General features: G+C 48.9%; 1 pseudogene; it reads right to left on the bottom strand.

The window, feature by feature from the left end:
• Positions 1-20,677, bottom strand: part of LOC135532358 (growth arrest-specific protein 6-like) — a 33,031-nt pseudogene extending 12,354 nt beyond the window's left edge.
• Between the last annotated feature and the right edge of the window lie 1,954 nt (positions 20,678-22,631).

Here is a 22,631-nt window from a genome sequence, read left to right as displayed (position 1 = left end):
ACTTTGTTCCGTTCATCTTTCCCTCCATCCTGACGAGTCTCCCAGTCCCTGCCGCTGAAAAACATTCCCACAACCTGACACTACCATCACCATGCTTCACCGTAGGGATGCTGCCGCCACCACCATGCTTCACCGTAGGGATGGTGCCGCCACCACCATGCTTCACCGTAGGGATGGTGCCGCCACCACCATGCTTCACCGTAGGGATGGTGCCACCACCATGCTTCACCGTAGGGATGGTGCCGCCACCACCATGCTTCACCGTAGGGATGGTGCCGCCACCACCATGCTTCACCGTAGGGATGGTGCCGCCACCACCATGCTTCACCGTAGGGATGGTGCCGCCACCACCATGCTTCACCGTAGGGATGGTGCCGCCACCACCATGCTTCACCGTAGGGATGGTGCCGCCACCACCATGCTTCACCGTAGGGATGTTGCCGCCACCACCATGCTTCACCGTAGGGATGGTGCCGCCACCACCATGCTTCACCGTAGGGATGGTGCCGCCACCACCATGCTTCACCGTAGGGATGGTGCCGCCACCACCATGCTTCACCGTAGGGATGGTGCCACCACCATGCTTCACCGTAGGGATGGTGCCACCACCATGCTTCACCGTAGAGATGGTGCCACCACCATGCTTCACCGTAGAGATGGTGCCACCACCATGCTTCACCGTAGGGATGGTGCCACCACGCTTCACCGTAGGGATGGTGCCAGGTTTCCTCCAGACGTGACCCTTGGCATTCAGGACAAAGAGCTCAATCTTGGTATCATCATACCAGAGAATCCAAGCGAGAATCCGTCTGGCCACTCTACTATAAAGGCCTGATTGGTGGAGTGCTGCAGAGTTGGTTGTCCTTCTGGAAGGTTCTCCCATCTCCACAGAGGAACTCTGGAGCTCTGTTAGAGTGACCATTGGGTTCTTGGTCACCTCCATGACCAAGGCCCTTCTCCCCGAATGCTAAGTTTGGCCGGGCAGCCAGCTCTAGGAAGAGTCTTGGTGATTCCAAACATCTTCCATTTAAGAAAGATGGAGGCCACTGTGTTCTTGGGGACCTTCAATGCTGCAGACATGTTTTGGTTAACTTCCCCAGATCTGTGCCGACACAATCCTGTCTCTGAGCGCCACGTACAATGCCGTAGACATCATGGCTTGGTTATTACTCTGACATGCACTGTCAACTGTGGGACCTTATATAGACAGGTGTGTGCCTTTCCAAATCATATCCAATCAATTGAATTTACCACAGATGGACTCCAAATCAAGTTGTAGAAACTTGATGACATACGGTTGTATTTTTAATCAATTTTAGAATAAGGTTGTAACGTAATAAAATGTGGAAAAAGTCAAGGGGTCTGAATACTTTCTGAATGCCCTGTATAGAATGTATTCTATACATTATAGTATGTATTACATGCATATAATGTGTCAGTACTGAGTAATGTGTTTTTGGTGTACTGCTCACCCAGGCAGGTTTTGGTGTTGTTGTCGTAAACATATCCCGTCTCACACAGACAGTCATAGGCTCCATCCTGGTTCACACACCTCGCTGTCCCACACATACCTGGATCCTGGCACTCATCCATGTCTGAAACACACACACACAGTAAGGACAGTTCAATGCTTCCTTCAGGTAAGGTGTTTGTGTGTGTGTGTGTGTCTTACCGTTACACATCTGGCGTCCGACCAGCATGTAACCGCGGCGACAGGAGCAATGGTAGCTACCCATAGTGTTGTTACACTCGTGGTCACATCCTCCATTCTTCTTGTTGCACTCGTTGATATCTGCCAATCACAGGAGAGACACAGAGGACGTGACAATATGAACCAATCACTTTTTCCATCAACTACATTGAACGTAGCCAAGTGTCACATGACACTTTAATGTGAGTTCTGATTAAAACGTTTATACGTCGTCTTTAACCAAGTAAATCACACACACGTCTCTTTTCCGGCGGCTTAGAGTGACTGCTCTGATGAGCTGAATGGTTTCTGTGTACGTGTGGTTGGCCAGTGGAAAAGCCTCTGCCTCAGAGTCGGTCAGACACGTTGTGTTCTGGCTTCGCCTGCCGACCAACGGCTGGGAGGCAGGATGAGTCACCACAGAACAGTGAGAGATGGAGTCTGCGTTCCAAATGGCTCCCTATTCTCATGGTGCTCTGGTCAAAAGTAGTGCACTAGAATCAGGACGAGGGGTCATTTGGGAAACAGACAGCAGCAGTGCACAAGGCATTCACACAGACAGGTCACCAGCCCCCTCCCTCCGTAGAGACAGGTCACCAGCCCCCTCCCTCCGCAGAGACAGGCCACCAGCCCCCTCCCTCCGTAGAGACAGGTCACCAGCCCCCTCCCTCCGTAGAGACAGGTCACCAGCCCCCTCCCTCCGCAGAGACAGGTCACCAGCCCCCTCCCTCCGTAGAGACAGGTCACCAGCCCCCTCCCTCCGCAGAGACAGGTCACCAGCCCCCTCCCTCCGCAGAGACAGGTCACCAGCCCCCTCCCTCCGCAGAGACAGGCCACCAGCCCCCTCCCTCCGTAGAGACAGGCCACCAGCCCCCTCCCTCCGCAGAGACAGGTCACCAGCCCCCTCCCTCCGCAGAGACAGGTCACCAGCCCCCTCCCTCCGCAGAGACAGGCCACCAGCCCCCTCCCTCCGCAGAGACAGGCCACCAGCCCCCTCCCTCCGTAGAGACAGGCCACCAGCCCCCTCCCTCCGCAGAGACAGGTCACCAGCCCCCTCCCTCCGCAGAGACGCCACCAGCCCCCTCCCTCCGTAGAGACAGGTCACCAGCCCCCTCCCTCCGTAGAGACAGGTCACCAGCCCCTCCCTCCGCAGAGACAGGCCACCAGCCCCCTCCCTCCGCAGAGACAGGCCACCAGCCCCCTCCCTCCGTAGAGACAGGCCACCAGCCCCCTCCCTCCACAGAGACAGGCCACCAGCCCCCTCCCTCCGTAGAGACAGGCCACCAGCCCCCTCCCTGAGAGAGACAGGCCACCAGCCCCCTCCCTCCGTAGAGACAGGCCACCAGCCCCCTCCCTCCGCAGAGACAGGTCACCAGCCCCTCCCCTCCGCAGAGACAGGTAACCAGCCCCCCTCCGCAGAGACAGGCCACCACCCCTGGGAGAGAGAGAAAGGGAGGGAGGGGAGTCAGAGAGAGAGCAGAGAGAGAGAGAGATCATTGGCACAGAGAAAGGGCAGAGAGATCCAAGTCAGATATCAGACAACTCACACAGAGCCCAGTGGCACTCCAGGGACAGCGCGTGGTGTGGATGGAGACAGTCAAGCTTCAGACAGACAGGACTCACCCTGTACCGATCATTGTCACATTCTGGAGACAGTGTGACACTGCAGAAAATCCTCTCTGTCCCCACCTCTGTCCCTTTGTTTGTGTGACGAACAATAACACAGTAGCCTTCTCCCTGGCCATGTGGTCAGACTATGTCCCCAATACACTGGTCGTATTCCGCAGGGATTGTGGGTAAATTGTGACTGACTGATCTCCAACTAGTAATGAGTAGTTATTTCTGACGCCAGCTGATTGGTTGGATCAGCCAGTGGGCTGCAACGTGGAACAAGTCCACTGAGTTTCTGTAGATCGTGTCACAGTACCTTTCTCACAACGGACTCCTGACCAGCCAGTGAAGCAGTGGCAGAGGAAGCCGCCCTTTTGGTCCTCACAGCGCACCGTACCTCGAGGATTACAGGGAGACGGAGAGCACTGGTCTGGAATATCTGAGAGAGGGGGAAGGGAAACGGAGAGAGGGGGGAAAAGAGAGAGAAGGGAAGGGAGAGGGAGAGAGACAGGGAGGGGAGAGAGAGAGACAGGGAGGGGAGAGAGAGACAGGGAGGGGAGAGAGAGACAGGGAGGGGAGAGAAAGAGACAGGGAGGGGAGAGAGAGACAGGGAGGGGAGAGAGAGACAGGGAGGGGAGAGAGAGACAGGGAGGGGAGAGAAAGAAAGAGAGCATTAGAGGTCATCCTGTCAGGGAAATAACATCCTACAGTACAGAGAGTCATAGATGTGAAGGTCCATAGCTCTGTTACTATATACTGTGAAGTGTTTTAGCCAGGCTGGTCCAGGCTGGTCCATAGCTCTGTTACTATATAATGTGAAGTGTTTTAGCCAGGCTGGTCCATAGCTCTGTTACTGAAGTGTTTTAGCCAGGCTGGTCCATAGCTCTGTTACTATATAATGTGAAGTGTTTTAGCCAGGCTGGTCCATAGCTCTGTTACTATATAATGTGAAGTGTGTTAGTCAGGCTGGTCCAGGCTGGTCCATAGCTCTGTTACTATATAATGTGAAGTGTTTTAGCCAGGCTGGTCCATAGCTCTGTTACTATATAATGTGAAGTGTTTTAGCCAGGCTGGTCCATAGCTCTGTTACTATATAATGTGAAGTGTTTTAGCCAGGCTGGTCCATAGCTCTGTTACTATATAATGTGAAGTGTTTTAGCCAGGCTGGTCCATAGCTCTGTTACTATATAATGTGAAGTGTTTTAGCCAGGCTGGTCCATAGCTCTGTTACTATATAATGTGAAGTGTTTTAGTCAGGCTGGTCCATAGCTCTGTTACTATATAATGTGAAGTGTTTTAGCCAGGCTGGTCCATAGCTCTGTTACTATATAATGTGAAGTGTTTTAGCCAGGCTGGTCCATAGCTCTGTTACTATATAATGTGAAGTGTTTTAGCCAGGCTGGTCCATAGCTCTGTTACTATATAATGTGAAGTGTTTTAGCCAGGCTGGTCCATAGCTCTGTTACTATATAATGTGAAGTGTTTTAGTCAGGCTGGTCCATAGCTCTGTTACTATATAATGTGAAGTGTTTTAGCCAGGCTGGTCCATAGCTCTGTTACTATATAATGTGAAGTGTTTTAGCCAGGCTGGTCCATAGCTCTGTTACTATATAATGTGAAGTGTTTTAGTCAGGCTGGTCCATAGCTCTGTTACTATATAATGTGAAGTGTTTTAGCCAGGCTGGTCCATAGCTCTGTTACTATATAATGTGAAGTGTTTTAGCCAGGCTGGTCCATAGCTCTGTTACTATATAATGTGAAGTGTTTTAGCCAGGCTGGTCCATAGCTCTGTTACTATATAATGTGAAGTGTTTTAGCCAGGCTGGTCCATAGCTCTGTTACTATATAATGTGAAGTGTTTTAGCCAGGCTGGTCCATAGCTCTGTTACTATATAATGTGAAGTGTTTTAGTCAGGCTGGTCCATAGCTCTGTTACTATATAATGTGAAGTGTTTTAGCCAGGCTGGTCCATAGCTCTGTTACTATATAATGTGAAGTGTTTTAGCCAGGCTGGTCCATAGCTCTGTTACTATATAATGTGAAGTGTTTTAGCCAGGCTGGTCCATAGCTCTGTTACTATATAATGTGAAGTGTTTTAGTCAGGCTGGTCCATAGCTCTGTTACTATATACTGTGAAGTGTTTTAGTCAGGCTGGTCCATAGCTCTGTTACTATATAATGTGAAGTGTTTTAGCCAGGCTGGTCCATAGCTCTGTTACTATATAATGTGAAGTGTTTTAGCCAGGCTGGTCCATAGCTCTGTTACTATATAATGTGAAGTGTTTTAGCCAGGCTGGTCCATAGCTCTGTTACTATATAATGTGAAGTGTTTAGTCAGGCTGGTCCATAGCTCTGTTACTATATAATGTGAAGTGTTTTAGCCAGGCTGGTCCATAGCTCTGTTACTATATAATGTGAAGTGTTTTAGCCAGGCTGGTCCAGGCTGGTCCATAGCTCTGTTACTATATAATGTGAAGTGTTTTAGCCAGGCTGGTCCAGGCTGGTCCATAGCTCTGTTACTATATAATGTGAAGTGTTTTAGCCAGGCTGGTCCATAGCTCTGTTACTATATAATGTGAAGTGTTTTAGCCAGGCTGGTCCAGGCTGGTCCATAGCTCTGTTACTATATAATGTGAAGTGTTTTAGCCAGGCTGGTCCATAGCTCTGTTACTATATAATGTGAAGTGTTTTAGCCAGGCTGGTCCATAGCTCTGTTACTATATAATGTGAAGTGTTTTAGCCAGGCTGGTCCAGGCTGGTCCATAGCTCTGTTACTATATAATGTGAGGTGTTTTAGCCAGGCTGGTCCATAGCTCTGATACTATATAATGTGAAGTGTTTTAGCCAGGCTGGTCCAGGCTGGTCCATAGCTCTGTTACTATATAATGTGAAGTGTTTTAGTCAGGCTGGTCCATAGCTCTGTTACTATATAATGTGAAGTGTTTTAGCCAGGCAGGTCCATAGCTCTGTTACTATATAATGTGAAGTGTTTTAGCCAGGCTGGTCCAGGCTGGTCCATAGCTCTGTTACTATATACTGTGAAGTGTTTTAGCCAGGCTGGTCCATAGCTCTGTTACTATATAATGTGAAGTGTTTTAGCCAGGCTGGTCCAGGCTGGTCCATAGCTCTGTTACTATATAATGTGAAGTGTTTTAGCCAGGCTGGTTGTTACGGATACAGTTATCCTGTGTGTGTGTGTGTATCCTGTGTGTGTGTTTCTTTTCTCTCCTTCTCCCCTCACAGGTGAAAATCATCACTCCCCAATCAGTCAACAACCAATCATCAATCAGAAGACACACCTCCTCCAATTTCCTGACCTATCACAGTTCCTTCCCCATGGTTTAAAAACCCCATTTGTTTGTTCTAGAGCCCAGCTCAGCTCAATCTCTCTGTAAATGCCATGTCTGTAGGTCTCTGTGTTTCACTCTCGCTTTGTGTCGTAACCTCTCTTTTGTTTAAGCACCTCATAGCACTTTGTCATCACCTGTGAGTATTGTTTTTGGTTATGGTGTTTGTGTTTGATTGCTGGTGGAAAAGGGGAAACCAAGACAAGTCGCCCATGGGCATACACTACCCGTAGGTGAACTTTGTTAAATACACTAGTTAGAACTGGGCGGACCACCCACTGTATTTTTGGTTAGTTAGTTAGCTGTTGTTAAAGTAGGCTAGTCTAGCTTAGGGGTGTTTTTGAATACTTATTGTTTCTTTCCTTGGGTCCAGCTCAGCCCCTTTTCCTGCTCCCCCCATTACCGTGTGTTTATAAATAAACCTAGAGTTTGACGGTAGATTTCAGTTGTCGTGCTTATTTCGTTCACACTTTTCCTTTGTCACAATAATAATTTGCATGAGTTATGTTACGAGTCTCATTACCATCCCCCTAGACTGTCGGGCCAAAAGGGATTCGTAACACTGGTCCATAGCTCTGTTACTATATAATGTGAAGTGTTTTAGCCAGGCAGGTCCAGGCTGGTCCATAGCTCTGTTACTATATAATGTGAAGTGTTTTAGTCAGGCTGGTCCAGGCGGGTCCATAGCTCTATGTTACTATATAATGTGAAGTGTTTTAGCCAGGCAGGTCCAGGCAGGTACAGTGAGGGAAAAAAGTATTTGATCCCCTGCCGATTTTGTACATTTGCCCACTGACAAAGAAATGATCAGTCTATAATTTTAATGGTAGGTTTATTTTAACAGTGAGAGACAGAATATCAACAAAAAAATCCAGAAAAACACATAAAAAATGTTATAAATTGATTTGCATTTTAATGAGGGAAATACGTGTTTGACCCCTCTGCAAAACATGACTTAGTACTTGGTGTCAAAACCCTTGTTAGCAATCACAGAGGTCAGACGTTTCTTGTAGTTGGCCACCAGGTTTGCACACATCTCAGGAGGACTTTGTCCCACTCTCTTTGCAGATCTTCTCCAAGTCATTAAGGTTTCGAGGCTGACGTTTGGCAACTCGAACCTTCATCTCCCTCCACAGATGTTCTATGGGATTAAGGTCTGGAGACTGGCTAGGACACTCCAGGACCTTAATGTGCTTCTTCTTGAGCCACTCCTTTGTTGCCTTGGCCGTGTGTTTTGGGTCATTGTCATGCTGGAATACCCATCCACGACCCATTTTCAATGCCCTGGCTGAGGAAGGAGGTTCTCACCCAAGATTTGACGGTACAAGGCCCCGTCCATCGTCCCTTTGATGCGGTGAAGTAGTCCTGTCCCCTTAGCAGAAACCCCCCCCCCAAAGCATAAATGTTTCCATCTCCATGTTTGACGGTGAGGATGGTGTTCTTGGGGTCATATGCAGCATTCCTCCTCCTCCAAACACAGCGAGTTGAGTTGATGCCAAAGAGCTCCATTTTGGTCTCATCTGACCACAACACTTTCACCCAGTTGTCCTCTGAATCATTCAGATGTTCATTGGCAAACTTTAAACGGGCGTGTATATGTGCTTTCTTCAGCAGGGGGACCTTGCGGGCGCTGCAGGATTTCAGTCCTTCCATGTAGTGTGTTGCCAATTGTTTTCTTGGTGACTATGGTCCCAGCTGCCTTGAGATCATTGACAAGATCCTCCCGTGTAGTTCTGGGCTGATTCCTCACCGTTCTCATGATCATTGCAACTCCACAAGGTGAGATCTTGCATGGAGCCCCAGGCCGAGGGAGATTGACAGTTCTTTTGTTTCTTCCATTTGCAAATAATCACACCAACTGTTGTCACCTTCTCACCAAGCTGCTTGGCGATGGTCTTGTAGCCCATTCTAGCCTTGTGTAGGTCTACAATCTTGTCCCTGACATCCTTGGAGAGCTCTTTGGTCTTGGCCATGGTGGAGAGTTTGGGATCTGATTGATTGATTGCTTCTGTGGACAGGTGTCTTTTATACAGGTAACAAACTGAGATTAAGATCACTCCCTTTAAGAGTGTGCTCCTAATCTCAGCTTGTTACCTGCATAAAAGACACCTGAGAGCCAGAAGTCTTTCTGATTGAGAGGGGGTCAAATACTTATTTCCCCCATTAAAATACAAGTTTATAACATTTTTGACATGCGTTTTCCTGGATTTTTTTGTTGTTATTCTGTCTCTCACTGTTCAAATAAACCTACCATTAAAATTACAGACTGATCATTTTTTTGTCAGTGGGCATATGTACAAAATCAGCAGGGGGATCAAACACTTTTTCCCTCACTGTACACGCCTGGACAAGCCTGGCTAACTGCACTTGGGAAAGAGGGAGAAGGGGGGGAAAGGAGAGAGAAGGGGAAAAAGGAGAGAGAGGGGGGGAAAAAGGAGAGAGAAGGGGGGAAAAAGGAGAGAGAAGGGGGGAAAAAAAAGAGAGAAGGGGAAAAGAGAGAGAAGGGGGAAAAAGAGAGAGAAGGGGGAAAAAGAGAGAGAAGGGGGAAAAAAGAGAGAGAAGGGGGAAAAAGAGAGGAAGGGGGGAAAAAGAGAGAGAAGGGGGGGAAAAAGAGAGAGAAGGGGGGAAAAGGGGAAAAGAGAGAAGGGGGAAAAAAAGAAGGGGAGAGAGAAGGGGGAAAAGGAGAGAGAAGGGGGAAAGAGAGAGGGGGAAAAAGAGAGAGGGGGGAAAAAGAGAGAGAAGGGGGGGGGGAAAAAGAGAGAGAAGGGGGAAAAAGAGAAGGGGGAAAAGAGAGAGAGAAGGGGGGAAAAAGAGAGAGAGAAGGGGGAAAAGAGAGAGAAGGGAAGGGGGAAAAAAGAGAGAGAAGGGGGAAAAAAGAGAGAGAAGGGGGAAAAGGAGAGAGAAGGGGGAAAAGAGAGAGAGGGGGAAAAGAGAGAGAAGGGGGGGAAAAAGAAAGAGAGGGGGGGGAGAGAAGAGGGAAAAGGGGGGAAAAGAGAGAGAAGGGGGGGGGAAAAGAGAGAGAAGGGGGAGAAAGAGAGAAGGGGAAAAAAGAGAGAAGGGGGGGAAAAGAGAGAGAAGGGGGGGAAAAAAAGAGAAGGGGGAAAAAGAGAGAGAAGGGGGGGAAAAGAGAGAGAAGGGGGAAAAGAGAGAAGGGGAAAAGAAGAGAAGGGGAAAAAAGAGAGAAGGGGGAAAAGAGAGAGAAGGGGGGGAAAAGAGAGAGAAGGGGGAAAGAGAGAGAAGGGGAAAAGAGAGAGGGAAAGGGGGAAAGAGAGAGAAGGGGAAAGAGAGAGAAGGGGGAAAGAGAGAGAAGGGAAAGAGAGGGGAAAAGAGAGAAGGGGGAAAGAGAAGGGGGAAAAGAGAGAAGGGGGAAAGAGAGAGAAGGGAAAGAGAGAGAGAAGGGGGAAAAGAGAGAAGGGGGAGAGAAGGGGAGAGAGAGAAGGGGGAAAGAGAAAGGGGAGAGAGAGAAAGGGGGGGAAAAGAGAGAGAGAAGGGGGAAAGAGAGAAGGGAAAAGAGAGAAGGGGGAAGGGAGAGAGAAGGGGGAAAGAGAGAGAAGGGGGAAAAAGAGAGAGAAGGGGGAAAAAGAGAGAAGGGGGAAAGAGAGAGAAGGGGGGAAAAGAGAGAGGGGGGAAAAGGAGAGAAGGGGGAAAGAGAGAAGAAGGGGGAAAGAGAGAGAAGGGAAAGGAGGGGAAAAGAGAGAGAGAAGGGGGAAAAGAGAGAGAGAAGGGGGGAAAAAGAGAGAGAAGGGGGGAAAAGAGAGAGAAGGGGGAAAAGAGAGAGAAGGGGGGGAAAGAGAGAGAAGGGGGAAAGAGAGAGAAGGGGGAAAAGAGAGAGAAGGGGGAAAGAGAGAGAGAAGGGGGAAAAAGAGAGAGAAGGGGGAAAGAGAGAGAAGGGGGGAAAAGAGAGAAGGGGGGAAAAGAGAGAGAGGGAAAGAGAGAGGGGAAAAGAGAGAAAAGAAGGGGAAAAGAGAGAGAAGGGGGAAAAGAGAGAGAAGGGGGAAGAGAGAGAAGGGAAAAAAGAGAGAGAAGGGGGAAAGAGAGAGAAGGGGGAAAAGAGAGAGAAGGGGGAAGAGAGAGAAGGGGGAGAAGAGAGAGAGAGGGGGAAAGAGAGAAGGGAGAGAAGGGGGGAAAAAGAGAGAGGGGAAAAGAGAGAAGGGGGAAAAGAGAGGGGAAAAAGAGAGAGAAGAGAGAAGGGGGAAAGAGAGAAGGGGGAAAGAGAGAGAAGGGGAAAAAGAGAGAGAAGGGGGAAAGAGAGAGAAGGGAAAGAGAGGGGGAAAAGAGAGAGAAGGGGGAAGGGGGAAAAGGGAGAGAGAAGGGGGGAAAGAGAGAGAAGGGGGAAAAGGAGAGAGGGACTTTTGGAGAGAGAAGGGGAAAAAGGAGAGAGAAGGGGGGAAAAAGAGAAGGTTTGGAAAGGAGAGAGATGGGGGAAAGGAGAGAGAAGGGGGGAAGAGAGAGAAGGGGGAAAGAGAGAAGGGGGAAGAGAGAAGAAGGGGGCAGCATCATGTTGGGGACAAAGAGTGAAGGGGGAGAAAGAGAGAGAAGGGGGGATGAAACAACAATCACAAGATAGATGGCATCATGATGAGAAAATTATGAGAGAGATATAAAGAGAGAGAGGGGAAAAGACACAGTCAAAAGAGAAAGAAGGGGGAAAAGCAGCAGATGGTGGGGAGTCTTGGGGAAAAAGGGAAAGGGGGAAAAGAGAGAGAAGGGGGAAAAGAGAGAGAAGGGGAAAAGAGAGAGAAGGGGGAAGAGAGAGAGAAGGGGGAAAAGAGAGAGAAGGGGGGGAAGGAGAGAGAAGGGGGGAAAAGAGAGAGAAGGGGGAAAGAGAAAGAAGGGGGAAAAGAGAGAAGGGGGAAAAGAGAGAGAAGGGGCAAAATGGCTTAAGGACAACAAAGTCAAGGTATTGGAGTGGGGAAACAAAGCCCTGAACTCAAACTTAGACAAAAACATCTTTGGGAGAAATGTCCTCTGGTCTGATGAAACAACAATACAACTGTTTGGCCATAATGATCATCGTTATGTTTGGAGGAAATGGGGGAGGCTTTCAAGCCGAAGACCACCATCCCAACCGTGAAGCCGTCGGTGGCAGCATCATGTTGTGGGGGTGATTTGCTGAAGTAGGGACTGGTGCACATCACAAAATAGATGGCATCATGATGATGGAAAATTATGTCGATATATTGAAGCAACATCTCAAGACATCAGTCAGGAAGTTAAAGCTTGGTCGCAAATGGGTCTTCCAAATGGACAATGACCCCAAGCATACTTCCAAAGTTGTGGCAAAATGGCTTAAGGACAACAAAATCGAGGTATTGGAGTGGCCATCACAAAGCCCTGACCTCAACCTATAGAACTTTGTGGGCAGAACTGGAAAAGTATGTGCGAGCAAGGAGGGCTACAAACCTGACTCAGTTACACCAGCTCTGTCAGGAGGAATGGGCCAAAATTCCACCCCCCGTCTCTCGCCCCCTCCGTCTCCCCCTCCCATCTCTCTCCCCTCCGTCTCCCATCTCTCCCCCCCTCCCGTCTCCCCGGTCTCCCGTCTCTCCCCCTCCCCTCTCGCTCCCCCCTCCAGTCTCTTTCTCCCCCGTCTCTCGCTCTCTCCACCCCCACCCCCCCGTCTCTCGCTCTCTCCCCCAGTCTCTCGCTCTCTCCACCCCCCCACCTCCCGTCTCTCACTCTCTCCCCCAGTCTCTTGCTCCCCCCGTCTCTATCTATCCATCCTGGGGTGTTATATATAAACTAGTAGTTCCTGCAGTTCTTTCTCCTTCCGTTACTGCTGACTGTGTGCTGACGGGGGGGGTGGGGGGGAATCTCTGTCCTGGACGCATGGCTGAGTCATATCAACTCCCTGGCTGACTCTGACTAGAGTTCCAACAACCAATCAGCAGACAGGATGGGCAGACCCACTCATTCCTGGACTCAGCAGCCCTGATGCAGCAGAATACTCCAGCCTTTCTCTCTCTCTCTCTCTCCTCCTCTTTCACCCTCACTGGCGTCACAGCTTGCTCACGTCACTGATCCCAGATCTGCAGTCACGGAGTGCGTGATGCTGAAAGGAGGTGTGTCACGCACCCTTGGTTACTACTGCAGAGTTCCACACGCATCTCTCCCTCCGTCTCAAAGTCACAGCAGCTGTATCGCCGCGTCATGCTGGCTGACGCCCAGGAGACACTGACCCATAGACATGAAGAGACATCCCTCTCATCTTCACCTTAAATCAGATTACTTTCTCTCAGTGTTCTGCAGTAGTGAGGTGGTGCAGTGCAGCCTGCCCTGCCCAACAGAAGGATCTGTGTGCTCACTGCTCCTCATACACAACATTTATAAACCACACAGAGAGGGAATGAGAGAGGAGAGAGAGGGGGGATGAGAGAGAATGAGGAGAGAGCATGAGAGAGGGGGAATGAGAGAGGAGAGAGAGTGAATGAGAGAGAATGAGAGGGTGAGAGAAAGAGAGGGAATGAGAGAGTGAGAGAAAGAATGAGAGAGTGAGAGAAAGAATGAGAGAGTGAGAGAAAGAGAGGGAGTGAGAGAAAGAGAGGGAGTGAGAGAAAGAGAGGAGTGAGAGAAAGAGGGAGTGAGAGAAAGAGAGGGAGTGAGAGAAGAGAGGGAATGAGAGAGAGAGAGAAGAGAGAGAGAAAGAGAGGGAATGAGAGAAAGAGAGGGAATGAGAGAAAGAGAGGGAATGAGAGAAAGAGAGGGAATGAGAGAAAGAGAGGGAATGAGGGAATGAGAGAGAGGGAATGAGAGAGAGAAAGAGAGGGAATGAGAGAGAGAGAGCGAAGAGAGGGAATGAGAGAGAGAGAGAAAGAGAGGGAATGAGAGAGAGAGAGAAAGAGAGGGAATGAGAGAGAGAGAAAGAGAGGGAATGAGAGAGAGAGAAAGAGAGGGAATGAGGGAATGAGAGAGAGAGAGGAAAAGAGGGAAGAGAGAGAGAAAGAGAGGGAATGGGAGAGTGAGAGAAAGAGAGGGAATGAGAGAGTGAGAGAAAGAGAGGGAATGAGAGAAAGAGAGGGAATGAGAGAAAGAGAGGGAATGAGAGAAAGAGAGGGAATGAGAGAAAGAGAGGGAATGAGAGAAGAGGGAATGAGAGAAAGAGAGGGAATGAGAGAAAGAGAGGGAATGAGAGAAAGAGAGAGAGTGAGAGAAAGAGAGGGAATGAGAGAGGAGAGAGAGGGGGATGAGAGAGGGAATGGGAATAGAGAGAATGAGGAGAGGAGAGAGAGGGGGATGAGAGGGAATAGAGAGAATGAGGAGAGGAGAGAGCATGAGAGAGGGGGAATGAGAGAGAGAGAGTGAATGAGAGGGAATGAGAGTGAGAGAAAGAATGAGAGAGTGAGAGAAAAGGGAGTGAGAGAAAGAGAGGGAGTGAGAGAAAGAGAGGGAATGAGAGAGAGAGAGAAAGAGAGGGAATGAGAGAGAGAGAGAAAGAGAGAGAAAGAGAGGGAATGAGAGAGTGAGAGAAAGAGAGGGAATGAGAGAGTGAGAGAAAGAGAGGGAATGAGAGAAAGAGAGAGAGTGAGAGAAAGAGAGAGAGTGAGAGAAAGAGGGAATGAGAGAAAGAGAGAGAGTGAGAGAAAGAGAGGGAATGAGAGAAAGAGAGGGAATGAGAGAAAGAGAGGGAATGAGAGAGTGAGAGAAAGAGGGAATGGGAGAGTGAGAGAAAGAGGGAATGGGGGAGTGAGAGAAAGAGAGGGAATGGGAGAGTGAGAGAAAGAGGGAATGGGAGAGTGAGAGAAAGAGAGGGAATGGGAGAGTGAGAGAAAGAGAGGGAATCAGAGAGTGAGAGAGAGAGGGAATCAGAGAGTGAGAGAAAGAGGGAATGGGAGAGTGAGAGAAAGAGGGAATGGGAGAGTGAGAGAAAGAGGGAATGGGAGAGTGAGAGAAAGAGGGAATGGGAGAGTGAGAGAAAGAGGGAATGGGAGAGTGAGAGAAAAGAGGGAATGGGAGAGTGAGAGAAAGAGGGAATGAGAGAGTGAGAGAAAGAGAGGGAATGAGAGAGTGAGAGAAAGAGAGGGAATGGGAGAGAGAGAAAGAGAGGGAATGGGAGAGTGAGAGAAAGAGAGGGAATGGGAGAGTGAGAGAAAGAGAGGGAATGAGAGAAAGAGAGGGAATGAGAGGGTGAGAGAAAGAGAGGGAATGGGAGAGGAGAGAGGTTGAATGAGAGTATGGTAGAAAGAGGTGTGAATTAATAGTAGAGTAGCGAGGAGCTACATGCTCATATCTACTGTACGTGAGTCAGTTTGTCTGTCTGCAACCCTAGTCAGGAGGACAGACAGACGAGGAACTCACTGTGAACACAGGTGATCAGGTCTTGTTTCTTCTTGTCCGTGTCCCCAAACTTCTCCATGCACGCTAATCAGAGAGACAGGGCAGAGAGACAGAGAGCGAGACAGGGCAGAGAGACAGAGAGCGAGACAGGGCAGAGAGAGAGCGAGACAGGGCAGAGGGAGAGCGAGACAGGGCAGAGAGAGAGCGAGACAGGGCAGAGAGAGAGAGAGCGAGACAGGGCAGAGAGAGAGAGCGAGACAGGGCAGAGAGAGAGAGAGCGAGACAGGGCAGAGAGAGAGAGAGCGAGACAGGGCAGAGAAAAGATAGTTAAACACCATACTATCCTATCCTATGCTAATATCCTAATCAAGTAATAACAATCTCATCCAACGCTGAAGAGGTTGGGAACAGGAACCAAACTTACCTAAGTACTTTGGAAAGAAGTAGTCCTGAAGGAGAGAGGACAGAAGGAGAGAGGACAGAAGGAGAGAGGACAGAAGGAGAGAGGACAGAAGGAGAGAGGACAGAAGGAGAGAGGCTGTTAGTGATGTTTGATAACAGTCTATGAGGTCAAACATGACAGATTGAGACTAAATGTGTCTGATGATAGATATGCATCATGTCATCTCATGTTAACGGGTGTAGCACCACACCGACTAGTCGCCCCTCCAGGGCTTCCTGGGAACTTCTACAACTCTCTCTCCTGCAGAAAAGCCCGAGTGCCAGTCTGTTTGTGCTATTATGATAAACTCCTCGTTAGCATGTGTTGGGTTTCACTATGACAGCAATGGCGTTAGCGAGAGCACAAACAGTTCTGGGACTGAGCTTCCTGCCTTCCTACCTGCCCGCCTTCCTACCTACCTGCCCGCCCGCCTTCCTACCTGCCCTCCTTCCTTCCTTCCTGCCTGCCTGCCTGCCTTCCTGCCTGCAGTACAGTAGAGTACATGGAGGTAACTGGGGAAACTTAAAATTAGAACAAGACTTGATGGGACAATGACATGGTTCTCCAGAGAGTTCTGCTGCACTGAAAGAGAATGATGAAGAACAGTACATGAAATGGAAGGTCATTTAGATAAGAGACTCCTGACTGTGTGTAGTTCTACTGAGACACTTCTCAAACGTCATTATCCTTCTCCATCTCATCTCCTTTTAGAGAGAGTGTGACAGAGGGAGGGGGAACAGGCAGAAACTTTCCAACTGCTGCAGAGAGAGAGACGAAGGATGCAATTGAAGACTTCGTTGCTAGGGAGACTAGGTTAGGGGTATGGTAACCAGGAACACTCCCTCTGCAGAGCCAGGGAACTGCAGCGTTGTGAGAGAACTGCAGAGTCAGAGATAGGCACGTTTAGAATGAATAATGGATCTGTGAATGAGGCTGCAGTCCTGTCACGATACAACCCCCCGATCTCCCCCCCACTAGTACCACACATCCTCCTCTCTGAGCCCATTAAACCCCCCGATCTCCCCCCCACTAGTACCACACATCCTCCTCTCTGAGCCCATTAAACCCCCCGATCTCCCCACCACTAGTACCACACATCCTCCTCTCTGAGCCCATTAAACCCCCGATCTCCCCACCACTAGTACCACACATCCTCCTCTCTGAGCCCATTAAACCCCCGATCTCCCCACCACTAGTACCACACATCCTCCTCTCTGAGCCCATTAAACCCCCGATCTCACCACCACTAGTACCATACATCCTCCTCTCTGAGCCCATTAAACCCCCGATCTCCCCACCACTAGTACCACACATCCTCCTCTCTGAGCCCATTAAACCCCCGATCTCACCACCACTAGTACCATACATCCTCCTCTCTGAGCCCATTAAACCCCCGATCTCCCCACCACTAGTACCACACATCCTCCTCTCTGAGCCCATTAAACCCCCGATCTCCCCCCACTAGTACCACACATCCTCCTCTCTGAGCCCATTAAACCCCCGATCTCACCACCACTAGTAGCACACATCCTCCTCTCTGATCCCATTAAACCCCCCGATCTCCCCACCACTAGTACCACACATCCTCCTCTCTGATCCCATTAAACCCCCGATCTCCCCACCACTAGTACCACACATCCTCCTCTCTGAGCCCATTAAACCCCCGATCTCCCCACCACTAGTACCACACATCCTCCTCTCTGAGCCCATTAAACCCCCGATCTCACCACCACTAGTACCCACATCCTCCTCTCTGATGCCATTAAACCCCCAATCTCCCCACCACTAGTACCACATCCTCCTCTCTGATCCCATTAAACCCCCGATCTCCCCACCACTAGTACCACACATCCTCCTCTCTGATGCCATTAAACCCCCGATCTCCCCACCACTAGTACCACACATCCTCCTCTCTGATCCCATTAAACCCCCCGATCTCCCCACCACTAGTACCACACATCCTCCTCTCTGAGCCCATTAAACCCCCCGATCTCACCACCACTAGTACCACACATCCTCCTCTCTGAGCCCATTAAACCCCCCGATCTCCCCACCACTAGTAGCACACATCCTCCTCTCTGATCCCATTAAACCCCCCGATCTCCCCACCACTAGTAGCACACATCCTCCTCTCTGATCCCATTAAACCCCCCGATCTCCCCACCACTAGTACCACACATCCTCCTCTCTGATCCCATTAAACCCCCCGATCTCCCCACCACTAGTAGCACACATCCTCCTCTCTGATCCCATTAAACCCCCGATCTCCCCACCACTAGTACCACACATCCTCCTCTCTGATCCCATTAAACCCCCGATCTCCCCACCACTAGTATCACACATCCTCCTCTCTGAGCCCATTAAACCCCCGATCTCACCACCACTAGTACCACACATCCTCCTCTCTGAGCCCATTAAACCCCTCGATCTCCCCACCACTAGTACCACACATCCTCCTCTCTGATGCCATTAAACCCCCGATCTCCCCACCACTAGTACCACATCCTCCTCTCTGAGCCCATTAAACCCCCGATCTCCCCACCACTAGTACCACACATCCTCCTCTCTGATGCCATTAAACCCCCCGATCTCCCCACCACTAGTACCACACATCCTCCTCTCTGAGCCCATTAAACCCCCGATCTCCCCACCACTAGTACCACACATCCTCCTCTCTGAGCCCATTAAACCCCCGATCTCCCCACCACTAGTACCACACATTCTCCTCTCTGAGCCCATTAAACCCCCGATCTCCCCACCACTAGTACCACACATCCTCCTCTCTGAGCCCATTAAACCCCCCGATCTCCCCACCACTAGTACCACACATCCTCCTCTCTGAGCCCATTAAACCCCCGATCTCCCCACCACTAGTACCACACATCCTCCTCTATGAGCCCATTAAACCCCGATCTCACCACCACTAGTACCACACATCCTCCTCTCTGATCCCATTAAACCCCCCCGATCTCACCACCACTAGTACCACACATCCTCCTCTCTGATGCCATTAAACCCCCGATCTCACCACCACTAGTACCCACATCCTCCTCTCTGAGCCCATTAAACCCCCGATCTCACCACCACTAGTACCACACATCCTCCTCTCTGATCCCATTAAACCCCCGATCTCGCCACCACTGGTATCATACATCCTCCTCTCTGATGCCATTAAACCCCCGATCTCACCACCACTAGTATCATACATCCTCCTCTCTGATGCCATTAAACCCCCGATCTCACCACCACTAGTACCACACATCCTCCTCTCTGATGCCATTAAACCCCGATCTCCCCACCACTAGTACCACACATCCTCCTCTCTGATGCCATTAAACCCCCCGCTCTCACCACCTGATGCACCACTCTCACTTTCACCCCAGCTCTTACCTCACAAAAACAGGTTTGTTTTTCTTATAACAACCACAATATATATGGACAACATTTACAGCTCAGCATTAAGCCTGTTTAATATGCTAATCTACATATGGTCTACTTCCCAAATGACACTGACCAAGGAAGAATGATACTGCATGTCTCTATGGGCCCTGGTCAAAAGTAGTGCACTGTATAGGGAATAGGGAGGCGTTTGGGATGTAGAATTATTAATAGCATGGATGCTGGAGGCTGCTCAACACATTCATGAAGCTCGCTGGCAGAACCTAGAGCCTAACGTATATATCCCTGAGGGGATAGGAGCCCTGTGTGACAGGCACACGTCAGATTAAAACCTGTGTGTGAGCGCATTGTTGCTCTGTCTGTTAAAACACATTCCCCCGAGTCACCTTCCATCCGCTTACTGTAAGCAGCCTCCCCGAGGACCAATCAAAAACACGGCAGTACAGCGCTCATTAGCATAATCACTGTCATGTATGAGCAGGATAATTTACATAATCACAAACCTTACAGTAGTATGCAAATGTCCATAATCTGGCATGTTCCCCATAGCCCAATGTGCTAGTTGAATACTGTGCAATGAATGGATCGGACTGGTGAGTGTTTGCCACTAATTAGTCATATCCATACATATTTTGGAGCTTGAACACTATACACGGAATCGTGTAGTCCGCTATAGGACCAGTCATTACGGCAAGACAAATCCAATGTGCGCAGCTAGTCCGTGTCTATATGCAATGGAAAGAAGTGCAATGAGTGCCATTTGATTTGACACGATCAAGTGTGTAGTGAATAAGTGTACTCACTGTTTCAGGGTCGTTCTCGAATACTTCTCTCGCCTCCTCTTTGCTACACTTCTCTTCCACACACTCTCGCTCCAGGTGCCCTTGTTTCGTCTCCTCGAAAACGTGATTCGCTCTCCTGTGTCTCCTCAAGAACTGGTTAGCTTCTTCCGGGGACAAGGAAACTGAAAATAACCACAAGCACAGAACAGAATTTCCCATGAGTTACCTCACTACATTTTAGTTGTTAAAATGATCCAGCCCCTAACTTATTGGCAAAACGTCCTGGGCGTGAGGTTTCAAAGCAGCCGCTAAGCAGAAAACAAATTACATTATTCAACAACAATTAACACGCTGGCAAGCTAAACAACAATGTTATCCCCACGCAGTGCCAAAAATAGCTTCGTGGGCTTTGTTGTTTACTTACGGCTGTCGGACCACGGGACAAGGAGCAGGACCAGGAAGGTTCCTGAACCAAGGATCTCTGTCAACTGCATGTCTGCGGTTCTGCGTCAGGCTGGAAAGTTTCTCCTTCCCCCTTCCCTCTCTCTCCCTCCCTCTCTCTTCTCTGTGTGTTCAATGTAGCTTCTAGCTAGCAACCAGGCAGCAGTCGTGTATAAAACACACTGCAAGTTCAAACATTCACTTCACAGCAGGCGAGAATGCCGTTACACTTAACTCAGCGTTTTCCTTCTTCACTCGTATCCTTGCTTCCTAGCTACTTAGTCCGCATACCACAACCAAGGCTTCCCACCGTCACTGTAGTACAGACAGTCCAACCTTCACTGTTATCTGGCGAGCCACCTACTTCGCCCCCATCTCGTTTGGTTGTCCCAGCTACTAATGTAGCAGGCGTAAAATACACCCAGCGACGAGCCCGAACTGTGGACAAAGGACACAACCTACACATCCGAAGGGGAGTTGCTTTTTTTGGGAAAAGTTACGTCGACTGCACGCAGGCGGGAGTTAGCAATGAAGAGTCGCTTTTGCTCTACCATTCAGCAGTGCTATGGGAGCTCTCTCTCTCTATGTGTGACTGCAGTCTTTCTGCCCCTGCCCATCTACCTGCAGTGACTTTGCGTAGCCTTGGCATTGTACAGCAGACTATTCCAACCTAGCCTATAGCATGCCAGGCATCGTAGAGGGAAGGAGGAGTGCTGAGGGTGTTGTAGCACCTCATGATAAATCATCACAACATTTAAGTATTTCACAATAGTGCAATGGGCCTTTATTACTCCCGTATGAACGGACCAAAATAGCCATCAGCAGCGCAGGGAGAAACAAAATAATCTCAGCTAAATTAAACCTAATCTTCCTCTGTTTGTGACATCAGTTGAAAACTAAATCTCGACCCAGATTCTCCTCCCTTTCTTCCCAGCAGTTTATTTTAAGCCTTAACGTTCCTGTCATTTTCTCATCAATCCACAGAATTTCTCTTTCTTTTTTTTGGACTCACTTTCTGTTATGATTTCTCAGAAATCTTCTCTCTCTCTGTGTTAAGGCTCACATTTGCGCAACAAATACCCTCTGCCAAGAACTCTGTTACTCTGTTTTTCTAATCACTTGTTCTTTTGACTCACATTCTGTTACGATTCCTCAGAAATCATGTTTCTCTCTCTCTCTTTCTCGCAATTGCAAATAGTAGGAATGGGAAGGGAACATAAATGAGCATAAGTATAGGTTGCAGCTCTCTGTCTCTCTCTTCCATGTCCTCCACGTGTTAGTCCAGATCTGAGTCAGGTCGTGGAACAATGTCACAGCAGAATCAAATCAAAATCACATTTTATTTGTCACATGAGCTTGAATATGATGAGTGTAGATTTTGCCGTGAAATGCTTGTTGATGAACCCAACCTGACCATGCAGAGTAAAACACATTAAAACAGCAACTCAACAGGAATGAAATACACAACAATGGAGCTATATACAGGGAGTACTAGTACCAGATCAATGTGGAGGCATATACAGGGAGTACTAGTACCAGATCAATGTGGAGGCATATACAGGAGTACTAGTACCAGATCAATGTGGAGGCATATACAGGGAGTACTAGTACCAGATCAATGTGGAGGTATATACAGGGAGTACTAGTACCAGATCAATGTGGAGGTATGTACAGGGAGTACTAGTACCAGATCAATGTGGAGGTATATACAGGGAGTACTAGTACCAGATCAATGTGGAGGCATATACAGGGAGTACTAGTACCAGATCAATGTGGAGGCATATACAGGGAGTACTAGTACCAGATCAATGTGGAGGTATATACAGGGAGTACTAGTACCAGATCAATGTGGAGGCATATACAGGAGTACTAGTACCAGATCAATGTGGAGGCATATACAGGGAGTACTAGTACCAGATCAATGTGGAGCTATATACAGGGAGTACTAGTACCAGATCAATGTGGAGGTATATACAGGGAGTACTAGTACCAGATCAATGTGGAGGCATATACAGGGAGTACTAGTACCAGATCAATGTGGAGGCATATACAGGGAGTACTAGTACCAGATCAATGTGGAGCTATATACAGGGAGTACCAGTACCAGATCAATGTGGAGCTATATACAGGGAGTACTAGTACCAGATCAATGTGGAGCTATATACAGGGAGTACCAGATTAATGTGGAGGTATATACAGGGAGTACTAGTACCAGATCAATGTGGAGCTATATACAGGGAGTACCAGATTAATGTGGAGGTATATACAGGGAGTACTAGTACCAGATCAATGTGGAGCTATATACAGGGAGTACCAGATCAATGTGCAGGTATATACAGGGAGTACCAGTACCAGATCAATGTGGAGCTATATACAGGAGTACCAGATTAATGTGGAGGTATATACAGGGAGTACTAGTACCAGATCAATGTGGAGCTATATACAGGGAGTACCAGATTAATGTGGAGGTATATACAGGGAGTACTAGTACCAGATCAATGTGGAGCTATATACAGGGAGTACTAGTACCAGATCAATGTGCAGCTATATACAGGGAGTACCAGTACCAGATCAATGTGGAGCTATGTACAGGAGTACTAGTACCAGATCAATGTGGAGCTATATACAGGGAGTACTAGTACCAGA

Source organism: Oncorhynchus masou, unplaced genomic scaffold (genome assembly GCF_036934945.1).
Source record: "Oncorhynchus masou masou isolate Uvic2021 unplaced genomic scaffold, UVic_Omas_1.1 unplaced_scaffold_1835, whole genome shotgun sequence".
NCBI classification, from domain to species: Eukaryota; Metazoa; Chordata; class Actinopteri; order Salmoniformes; family Salmonidae; genus Oncorhynchus; species Oncorhynchus masou.
The sequence above is the reverse complement of the archived record's forward strand: the minus strand, read 5'-3'. Positions and strand labels throughout refer to the sequence as shown.